Source organism: Penaeus monodon, chromosome 38, assembly GCF_015228065.2.
Source record: "Penaeus monodon isolate SGIC_2016 chromosome 38, NSTDA_Pmon_1, whole genome shotgun sequence".
Taxonomy (NCBI): domain Eukaryota; kingdom Metazoa; phylum Arthropoda; class Malacostraca; order Decapoda; family Penaeidae; genus Penaeus; species Penaeus monodon.
In genome coordinates, this window is record NC_051423.1 from 8,910,171 (window position 1) to 8,921,334 (window position 11,164).

The window sequence follows — 11,164 nt, forward strand, 5'->3', positions numbered from 1 at the left end:
CCGCGATGGCAACAGTCCTAGGCCACATAACAGGTCAAAGGTCAAAGTGGGAAGCTGTGGGGAGAGCAGTGTGGGAATAAATACGAATATATGGGAAAACAATATGCGATTGGATGGAGACTTACGGTGTCGGGCAATGGGGAGAGAAAGAGTGAGAGAAAGAGTGAGTGAGTGAGTAAGTGGGTGAGTGAGTGAGAGTGAAATTTAGAGTGAAATTTAAAGTCAGAGTTAGAGTTAGTGAGAGAGAAGAGAAGAGAGAGAGAGAGAGAGAGAGAGAGAGAGAGAGAGAGAGAGAGAGAGAGAGAGAGAGAGAGAGAGAGAGAGAGAGAGAGAGAGAGACAGAGACAGAGACAGAGAGAATGAGAGGAAAGCAACGAAAAAAATGAAAAGAAAAGTAAAAAAAGAAAAGCAGAGTGAACTGAAGGACGAGCAACAAAGACAAACGACCGACAGGGAGGGCGAGAGGCAGAATAAACCGAGAAATGGAATAAAATCTAAAGGGCGAGAGACTGAATGGACAAAGACAAACAAATAAAAAGTTACCTACCGCCTTTAACAAATTAACACACCACTTAATTGAAAGAGACAAAAATATGGCAATAATAAGTATAACTTCCGTCACCGCCGCCGCCGCCGCAGCCGCCATCATCATCATCATCATCATCATCATCATCATCATCATCATCATCATCATCATCATCATCATCATCATCATCATCATCATCATCATCATCATCATCATCATCATCATCATCATCATCATCATCATCATCATCATCATCATCATCATCATCATCATCATCATCATCATGAGTAGAAAAACCCTAAAACAAAAACAAAAAAGATAGCAACAGTAACACTATTAATATAAGCAATATCACTAATCATAAATAAAAAATCACAAAACCATGGACATAAAACAATATTGCCAACAAAGCATCAAAACAAAATCCACGGATTCCCGCAGGTCACCAAGCCCGCTCGGATAAGCGAAGCCGAAGAGGAAAACACGGAATCGGACGTTCTACTGGCATGCCATAAAAGGAAACGACAGCGTATCCGAACACCACTGGCTACGGATAACACCTAAAAGAACCGAATATCCGAACACCGCTTCCCGCTGTGACGTTACGAGAACACGTAACGAGCTACGGCCAGAGTATCGAGCAGTAACGGCGTAACGCCCGCGGAAATATCGCCCCTCGTTACAGGTAAATAAAACCCGGACGGAAGACAGAATTATGCAACGTGCAGTTTTAGTGCGGGTGTTTTTCTTTCTCTCTCTCTCTCTCTCTCCTAGCGTGTGTGTGACTTGGAAGGAAAAAACGCAACAAAGGTACGAAAAAACAAACAAATAAACACACGCACATCAACTCATTAAACAGTTAGTGGTTTTCCATCTAGCATCTCTCCTACCCTCTCCCTCTCCCTCCTACCTTATCCCTATCCCTCCTACCCTATCCCTTCCCTCCTTTTTCACCCATTCCCCGCTCCTCCCTCTTTCGCTTTTCCTCCTTCAACCCCTCCTTATTTTACTCGCTTCCCTCTCTTCTCCCTTACACTTAGGCTACTCCCCACGCCTTCTCCCTCCCCCCTTCTCCCTCCTATTCCCTCCTTCTCCTCCCTTTCCCTCCCCCCTCCTTATTACCCCCTCCCCCCCTTCGGTCGTGACTCGCCCGACGCCCAGCGCCACGCCCGCGCCGACAATACAAGCAACCCACACTCACACACGCCCTCTCTGCGCCTCCACATATAGTAACTCTCATTCTCTTTCTCTCTCTCTCTCTTTCTCTTTCTTTTTTTTCTCTCTTTCTCGTTCTCTTTCTCATTCTTCTTCTCACCCTCGCCCATGTTCTATAGCTCTTTATCTTCCCCTCTATCTCCCTGGTTATTACTCACACTTTATCTCCTTTCTTCTCTTCTCTTCTCTTCAGTTCTCTTCTCGTCTCCTATCTTCCTTCCCTCTTCTAACGCGTCTACCACCTGCATTTTGATCGTTGTTGCAGCTACAATCTCTACCGATGTTGCATCCTTTATGAACATGACCTTATCACTGTTATCTTTATCATTCTATCTAGCATCCAGCTGCCACTATTCTGTTTATCTCTGTCTCCCTCCCTCCCTCCCTCCCCCTCCTCCATCCCTCCTCTCTTCCTTCCTACTCTTCCTCTCCCTTCCTCCTTGCTCTCCCACATTTCTTTGTCTTTTTATTAAACTCTCCCTTCCCCTCCTTCCCTTATTTCCATCCCTCCAGCCTTCCTCCTTCCTCCCTTTATTTCTTCCTCCCTCCCTCATTTTACCCTCCCCCCCCCTCTTCCCCCCCCCCCCCTTCCCTTCCGCATATCCCCTCCGCCTAATGCTTCCCCTACCTTATTTACCTTATCCTCTCCCCCCCTCATCTCAATTCCTAATACCTTCTCCTAATCCCTCGTTCTCCTCGCTCTCCCTCCCTCAGCCCCATCTCCCTCATCGTCGACGCCACACACACCAGCGGGTCGTCCCCATCAGCAGCTCCAACCAGGCGGCCTTATCACCATCACCGCCCGTAAATCTCATCATTAAAAACACACATCACACGCCGCATCAAATGACCGCCGCGATAGTTGTCACCTCGTTTAATTGCTCCTCTCGCCCCCTTCCTCTTCTCCCCCTTTCTTCTTCCTCCTCCTTCTCTTCTCTCGTCTACTTCCCTCTTTTCTGATTTTTTTTCTTATTCCCTCTCCCCTTTTCTCTCCTCCATAATACTCTCCCCTCCCCGTTTCTTAATTAACTCTTTTCCTTTCTCCTTCCCCTTATTCACCTTCTGTTTCCGCTTTCTCCTCCTTCCTCTTCCCCTTCCCCTCTCCTTATCCATCGCCTTCTCTTTCCTTCTCTCATTTTCCTCCCCCTTCTCCATCTCCTCCATCCATCCCCTCTTATCCCCCACCCCTTTTACCCCCTAACCTTCTCCCTCCGCCAGCCAAGCCACCCAAACGCCCACAGCAGAGATGAGGGGAAGCCCACCCCGGCCGCCCAGACGCACCCATAGATTTAAGCTCGCCCACGCCCACGCCCGCGGGGATGTTAAGACACAGCGTCCATGGCAAGTTAACGACAGAAGGGGGACATCAACCCATACGATTCACTGTCGTGGTCGCGCGGGGTGAGGAGGGGAGGAGGAGGAAAGGTGGAGGAGAGAAGGAGGAAAGGGGAAGGAGAGGAGTAGGAAATGGGGAGGAAAGGGGGAGGAGGAGGAGAGGAGGAGGAGAGGAGGAGGAGAGGTGGAGGAGGAAAGGGGAAGGGGAGGGGAAGATATGGAGAGGGGAAGGAAGGAGGGAGGGAAAGGGAAGGTGAAAGGGAGGGGGAGGGGGAGGGGGAGGGGAGGGGGAGTGTAAGGAGGAAGAGAAGGCGAAGAAGAAGACAAAGGGAAAGGGGAAGGGGAAGGAGATGAAGAATGGGAGGATGGAAAGGGGGGGGGGGGTGCAGGAAAGTTGGAGGAGGAGGGAAAAGGTGACATGGGGAAGAGAGAGACAAGAATGCAGATGGAATGATGAGGAAAAGGGGAAATGGAAAATGCACAAGAGGAAAAGACAAGGGAGAGAAGGTGAGATGGGGGGGAAGGGAGAGGGGAGATATATTATGCAAATGAGACGCGGGCAATTCAAACAGGCGGCTCCGAGCGATAAGACCCGACCCAGGGAGGCTGCAGTTGATCAAGAAACCAGCTCAGTAAAATTATATGTCGCTCAACATAGTCGCTCCACTCAATCAGCTGAAGGAGCCTCTCGAGAGGCTACTCCTGGCTACCGAGGCTCCTCTCGAGCTCCTTTGAATTCAAGATGAATCGACGGATTTCGAAGCGGCCGTCTTTATTGAAAATTGGTTTAATGGGGATGAGGATGTGTGTGGATGTGTGTATGTGTATGTGTATGTGTATGTGTGTATGTATGTATGTATGTATGTATGTATGTATGTATGTATGTATGTATGTATGTATGTGTGTGTGTGTGTGTGTGTGTGTGTGTGTGTGTGTGTGTGTGTGTGTGTGTGTGTGTGTTGTGTGTGTGTGTGTGCTTGTGTGTGTGTGTGTGCTTGTGTGTGTGTGTGTGTGTATGTGTGTGTGTGTGTGTGTGTGTGTGTGTGTGTGTGTGTGTGTGTGTGTTGTGTGTGTGTGTGTGTGTGTGTGTGAGTATGAGTATGAGTATGAGTGTGAGTGTGAGTGTGAGTGTGAGTGAGCGAGTGAGAGAGTGAGAGAGTGCGAGTGTAAATGTAAGTATGAATGCAAAAGTGTGACAGCGTTCATGCATGATTTCTTATCCGCCCCACCTTCCTCCTTCTTCCCCTTCACCCTTCTTCATCCGCCTTCCGCTCCCACCAAAGCCTACCGTCCGAGGCTCCGCTGGCACAACCTCCACCACGACCGCCTTACCTGCTGCAACATAACGCCACACTGGGGACGACCCGAGCGCATGGCGTAAGTCATGGTACACCGAGCGCACGACATGACACAGAGCTGACTTATCTGCCGCTGCGGAACCCCGGCGTGCCTTCACGTACCTGGGAAGAGAGAAGACAGTTACTATGAGAACGGTCTATGGCTAATCAAGCTGTAGTATAGATAATGGTAGAAAATCGCTTTCTTTTATACTGATTTTGTAATGGTAGAAAATCTCTTTCTCTTTATATTGATTTTGTATTGGTAGAAAATCCCGTTCTCTTATACTGATTTTTGTATCTCTTCATTTATGATGGTTTTGTTCCCTCGTTTTACTAAAGGTTTTATATATCATATCAAAGGACATATATTTACAACAACTACTAAGCAACAGGATGCAAACTAATCATACAAAAAAAGAAAAAAAAGAGGCACTGGAATATCGAATTCAGTATTTTTGTCCCTCTTACGGATGCAAGCCTTCCATGGGGTACTCAAGAAGACTATTTTTAGGAGTTCCCTGATCAAAAAGATAAGGAGGCATCTCGAGCAGCGGCGATAAACGGTACTAAAAACAGGAAAACACGACCATACCACCCCTTCATCACGACCATATGAACCCTCCATCAACAGCATCAACAAACACTCCTCATTCCCCATCCCAGCCCCACCGCCCCCTCCCCCTCTCCATCCTCATAACCTCCCCCTCCTCCTCACCCCCCCCCCCACCTACAGCAAGTACCTGCCGAAGGTGCAGCGCAGGTACGCGTAACTCACAAGCAAACAAAGGACCACATCGCAGCGGCAGCGTCGTAAACAACAAGTGGGGGGAAGGGGGGGAGGGATAACCACGCCGCCCGCTCGCCCGCCCTTCAACTCCACCTCCGCCCGCACGCCCGGTCGTCTCCACCGCCGCGCTATGATGGTGTTTTCGACACTATTTTGAGCCGGTATTGTGGTATTTTGGCCGGATTTCGACAGTCATGATGGTATGCTGACCGGCATTCGTCTGGTACTGCGGAATTTCGACCGTATTTCGCACAGGCATGACGGTATACTGACCATATTTCGGACTTGGTACCTGGTATATTGATCAACATTTCCAGTCGGTATGAAGACACTGCAACGGGTATTATGATGGCATTTCCGCGCGTCGTGCCCCGTAAGCTCCGTCAGCGCTGCGCCCGTCCCCAGACACAATTAAAACGCGGCTGAAGGTGGCAATCACCGACGCGTTTGCCTAATGGCCATCATTATGTAAATCTCGAAGCTGGAGTGAGAGACGAGGGAGCCCCTGGACGATGGGGGGGGGGGGCTCTCCTCGGCCTCAGGTGCTGCGATTCCAGGTTCTCACGCTCACGCTCTCTGTCTGCCTGTCTGTTCTCTCTCTCTCTCTCTCTCTCTCTCTCTCTCTCTCTCTCTCTCTCTCTCTCTCTCTCTCTCTCTCATCTATGTCACTCCCGGTCTCTCCCACTCCTCTCCCCGTCCCACCTCCACCCCCCGTCCCACGTCCTCCCCCCCTCACCTCCTCTCCCCCTCCCTATCTCTCTCCCTCCCCCACCTCACAAAGCCCCCTCCCCTCACCCCGAGCGCCCCCGGAGATCCCATTCCCATAATCCATCAGTGTTCACAGCCATTGCAGTCGACCCTTTGATCATTATTACACCGCTCTCGCAAACTGTAACAGCGCTCTTACACAATAAGGTAAGAAATTAGTTATTTAAGAGTTACTGAGGTAGCTCCCCCTTCCTCCGGTTGTGTGTGTGTGTGTGTGTGCGTGTGTGTGTGTGCGTGTGCGTGTGCGTGTGCGTGTGCGTGTGCGTGTGCGTGTGCGTGTGCGTGTGCGAGTGCGAGTGCGTGTGCGTGTGCGTGTGCGTGTGCGTGTGCGTGTGCGTGTACGAGTGCGAGTGCGAGTGCGAGTGCGTGTGCGTGTGCGTGTGCGTGTGCGCATGCGTGTATACCTAAGAAACAATAACATCACTGCATACGAGTCTCACCTACAAAAAAACACAAAAAATGTATAAACTTAGACGCATTCCTCTGCATGCTTTCTAAGAGATGTATAATTCTCTCCTTGGTGTGCTTGCGAGATCAACTGCGAATGCGCGCCGCCGGATGCACGTCGCGCGCGCATTTCTGACCATGACGCTCGCTCTTCGCACTCCCCTAGCATGCCCGGTTACTGCGGCGTTCTCGGATTTATAAAAGCGTGTGTGTTTCTACGTAAAGAAGGGGAGGAGGGAGAGGGGGAGGGACAGACAGGGACAGGGAGAGAGATTTAGAGGGAGAGATGGAGAGGGAGAGAGAGGGAGAGGGAGAAGGAGGGAGAGAGGGAGAGAGGGAGAGATGGAGAGGGAGAGAGGGAGAGAGAGAGAGAGAGAGAGAGAGAGAGAGAGAGAGAGAGAGAGAGAGAGAGAGAGAGAGAGAGAGAGAGAGAGAGAGAGAGAGAGAGAGAGACAGAGAGAGAGATGCGTGTGTGGAGGGGGGAGAGGTTGGTGTGCGTGTGTCAGTCTGTGTGTACGAGTGTGTATGCATTTGTGTGCGTGTCTCCTCCGCGTGTCGCAAGCATATAACAAAACAAACGCGGCTGGCGCACCAAAGTTATCGACTGTTTGCCTATCTATTTGCGGGCGTAACAGCACCTTCAACACACGCTAGACGAACCTAGACCTATTGGTACATCTAACTTAAATAAGTTCCCACTACCAAACACAAAATAGAAAATAAAAATTGCATATACTGCCGGAAAACTTCACAAACATTTTCCGCTTTTGCTGCAACAAGCTGGGATTAGGAGGGACAGAGGGGGGGGGGGGGGAGGAAGGGAGGGAAGGGAGGGTGAGGGAGAGGGAAAGATAGTGAAAGAGATAAACAGAGAGAGAGAGAGAGAGAGAGAGAGAGAGAGAGAGAGAGAGAGAGAGAGAGAGAGAGAGAGAGAGAGAGAGAGAGAGAGAGAGAGAGAGAGAGAGAGAGAGAGAGGGAGAGGGAGAGGAAGAGGGAAAGAGAAAAAGGGAAAGAGAAAAAGAGAGAGAGAGGTGGGCGGGGGAAGGGAAGGATAGGTGGAAAGACACGGAGGAAGGAAAGGAGGGAAGGAAAAGGCCGGAGGAAAAGGGGAGGAGGAGAAAAATGAAAAATTGAATCAGAGAAACTGCTGAGCGGCCGCCTCGCAAAGCCAGTCTAAAACACGGCTTTCCAACCGCACCTGCTGCCTCCATTGACACACTGGAGACCAACTGGGGCACCAAACCGCACATCGAATACATGAACTCATTTCTATAGGACAAAAAAATAACGACAATGAATGCATTGTGCTGTGAAGTTACTCATTTTCATTCATACATTTTTTTACATGAATTAATTCCTCGTATATCTGATGCCACGACATAAATCGACATCCGTAAATCACGAATGTATGTACCGTTTATTGACGCATCCCAAAGACAACAGATCTGTTCAATTTCTATGCAAATGTAACGCGTATGACGTATGTCAATAAGTATCAGCCGATCGAGCGAAAACGGCATAACGGTTGCTATGAACCCAAAGTCGTTTGCATAATTTTCATCAAGTCAAGCTTACGATCGTCTATAATATGCGTTACCAACATCTTATATTATTACCAATGCTATAATTAAGTTTGAAAAAATAAAACAAAACACAATGCCAAAAACAAAACTATATAACTACAATTCTTACTACCCCCCCCCAAAAAAAAAAAAAAAAAAAAAAACACTACTAACAATAACAATAAGAAGAAAAAGACCAGCAACTAAAAATGAACAACAACAATAATAATTAACAATAAATCAGACGCCGCCATTCACACCTCCCGCCATCACGAGGCAACGCTATCTCCTCTCAGTCTCGGACGTCGCAGGCAATCGTCATGCCAATCGCGCCCTAACGACCTCCTGGACAAAAGGTTCACATTTGCATGCCCCGCCTTTTCTTCTACCTGCGCGTTCAACAACAGCGCGGGAAAGGTGTGGGTTAAGAGGCAACACGTGTCGCGTTCATTCTCGCTCGCTTCTTCACGATCATTTTTTTTATCTTCAGTGTTAAACCATATACAGTAAGAAAGAGAGGTAAACAGACTGTTCAGAATATAGAGAAAGCAAATAGAAGCTAGAGAGAGAGAGAGTGGGGGAGCGAGAGAGAAAGAAAGGGCGAGAGACACAGGTAAGGCGTGCTGGGTATACAGGTACAGGGATGCTGAGGGACGGCTGGGCAGGATGCGGTGGTGCCACATCTATCGCTACTTTACCGTCTTCTGCATGATGTCGAGTCACCAAAAAAACGCCCTTATGCACAACCGCCAAAATTCATACCCGACTGAAGAATCGCCGTTACCGCATCTTGTATCCCAACCGCCCATGCATAACCACAATGGACGAAATATAATGGGGAAACTAAAATCCCAAATGGATAAGCGCCACCCTACCCAACCACGCCCGAAAAAAAGATTATGGAATCCAATCGCCTTCTTCTCAAACGCGGCGGAAGAGCATCAAAAGGAAACTATCAAGTCCTTTATGAAAGCTCTTCGAACCCCTCCGGGCCTTGAACCAGTTGTTCGAGTGTCTTTTGTGTTCTACTGTTGGCTTTATCCCGTTTCTATCAACCCAGAACAAATACAGCTTTTAACATATATAGCAATCAAATTTAAAAGAGCAAATGCACGAAGAAAGGAAAGAAAATATTGAACTACAACCACAACCACTCCTATTACTAATACAAACAATACCAACAACAATAACAACTAAAAACAACGACCACACTTCATCACAGACGCCTCAAAACAAGACAAAGAAAGCCAGGAAAGAGGCAGCAACTCTCTAGACAGGTAGGCAAGTGACGGGAGAGGTGACCGTCCAAGTAAACATTTCCTGCGATACTTGTGGTCAGCAGAGGGTAAGACTACCACTCCCTCACCCCCCCCTATATCCCCAAACTCTTAGCATAACCCCCCCCTTAACCAAACCCCACTAGAAGCTTTCAACGCATATCCACCCACCCCCTTACACCCCCTTACACTCAGCTTAAACCCCCTCCCAGCCCCCCCCCCCTTGACGCCCTCAACGCATTCCCTCTACCCACCACGCTCACCCAGACACTTTCAGAGTATAATCCACATCCCAGACTCAGCATACACCCCGCTTCTCTCCCTCTCTACCCCAGACACTCTCAGGACATACCCTCCCCCCTCCCCCTACTTTCCCCAAACACACTATCAGCGTATATTCTTCCCCCCTCCCCCTCCCCCCCTCCTCTTCGCCACGTGACCCCCAACTATGACCCGAACACGCCCCGCCGCCCATGATTTTTTTTCCGGGGTCCACGAGGCTACACAGCCACGCACGGAGGTAGAAAGTATGGGGGGGGGGTGATAGGGGAGGGGGTGGAAGCAGGGATGGAAGGAGGTGAGAGGAGCGAGGAGCTAATAATGGAAAGAATAAAGGGTGGAAAGCAAGGGAAAGGAAAGCAGACAGAGAGGAGAAAACAGAGAGAAGAGAAGAGTAATCGCGAGGAGAGGAGACGAGAGAAAACGAGAGGGGAGGAGAGGGGAGGGGGGGGCGAAGAAAGAAGAAAAGAAGAGAGAAAAGAGAAAAGAAGAGAAGAAAAGAGAAAAGAAGAAAAGAAAAGAAAAGAGATGGGAAGAGGAGAGAGAGAAACAGACAGGTAAGCAAATGCGAGAGACCAAAGCAGGTACCGCAAGCAAAACAACCAAGTGAAATCGAGGAAAATTTGCCAGAGAAACCTGACACATTTGCTCCGAAGCCTAAGTGATCGCTTGCCGGAAAAATAATAGAGAAAATACCTTTTTTTAAACCGGCCTTTCCTCCAATAACGAAAGTCTCACACGTTACCTCATTCTCGCTTTTCTATCTTCTCTTTTCCTCTTCACTCTTCCCTTTCTTTCTCATTTTCTCGATTATTCCATCTTTTACTCCTATAAATTCATATCATTATCATGTTTCTAAATATTTTTAAAAAATCAGAGACAAAAAGAAATATGGAAATTGTCAATATGTGAATCAACTGATACACCAAAATCACTTAGAAGTAAAATAAACAATAACATTAATCCAGATGAATATTAAACATAATAATAAAAACACACACAAAAAAAGGTACAAACCTGAATAATAAAAGAAGCTAAAAAAAATAATAAACGACACGTAAGTGAATAATAATTGAATAAAAACACAATTTCCTCCTCCCCGCTTCCATCCTCGAGTTCGAAGCCGCCAGACGTGAGACACAGACCCCAAGGTGAGGCATTCCTCCCCGGCAGGTGTTTACACTACCTTATTCCCCTCTTTTCTCCTCCCTTCTCTTCCTTTCTCCCCCCCCTTCCCCTCCGCTCCCCTCTCCTCTCTCCCCCTCCCCTCCGCTCCCCTCTCCTCTCTCCCCCTCCCCTCCCTTCCCTTTCCCTATCTTCCCTTCCCCTCCATTCCCTTACCCCCATTTTTGAGAAGGGCGTGGGGGTGTAGAAAAGGTGGGGGAGGGTATGGTAGGAGAAGGAGGGGCATCTGCCAACGTCTTTACCAGCTGTTGGAAATGTTAGTCGAACGTGCCAGAGCCGCGATTCCTTCGAGTGGCAGACTGCTAAGAGTTTAAGGCCTTTCCACCATACGGCGTCAGAGTTGGCTTATCTTAGTACGGCCGTTAACATGTGCTGGACACGAAATTCAAAACACTCACAAACACACATGCACACACACGCACGCGCGCGCGCGCACACACACA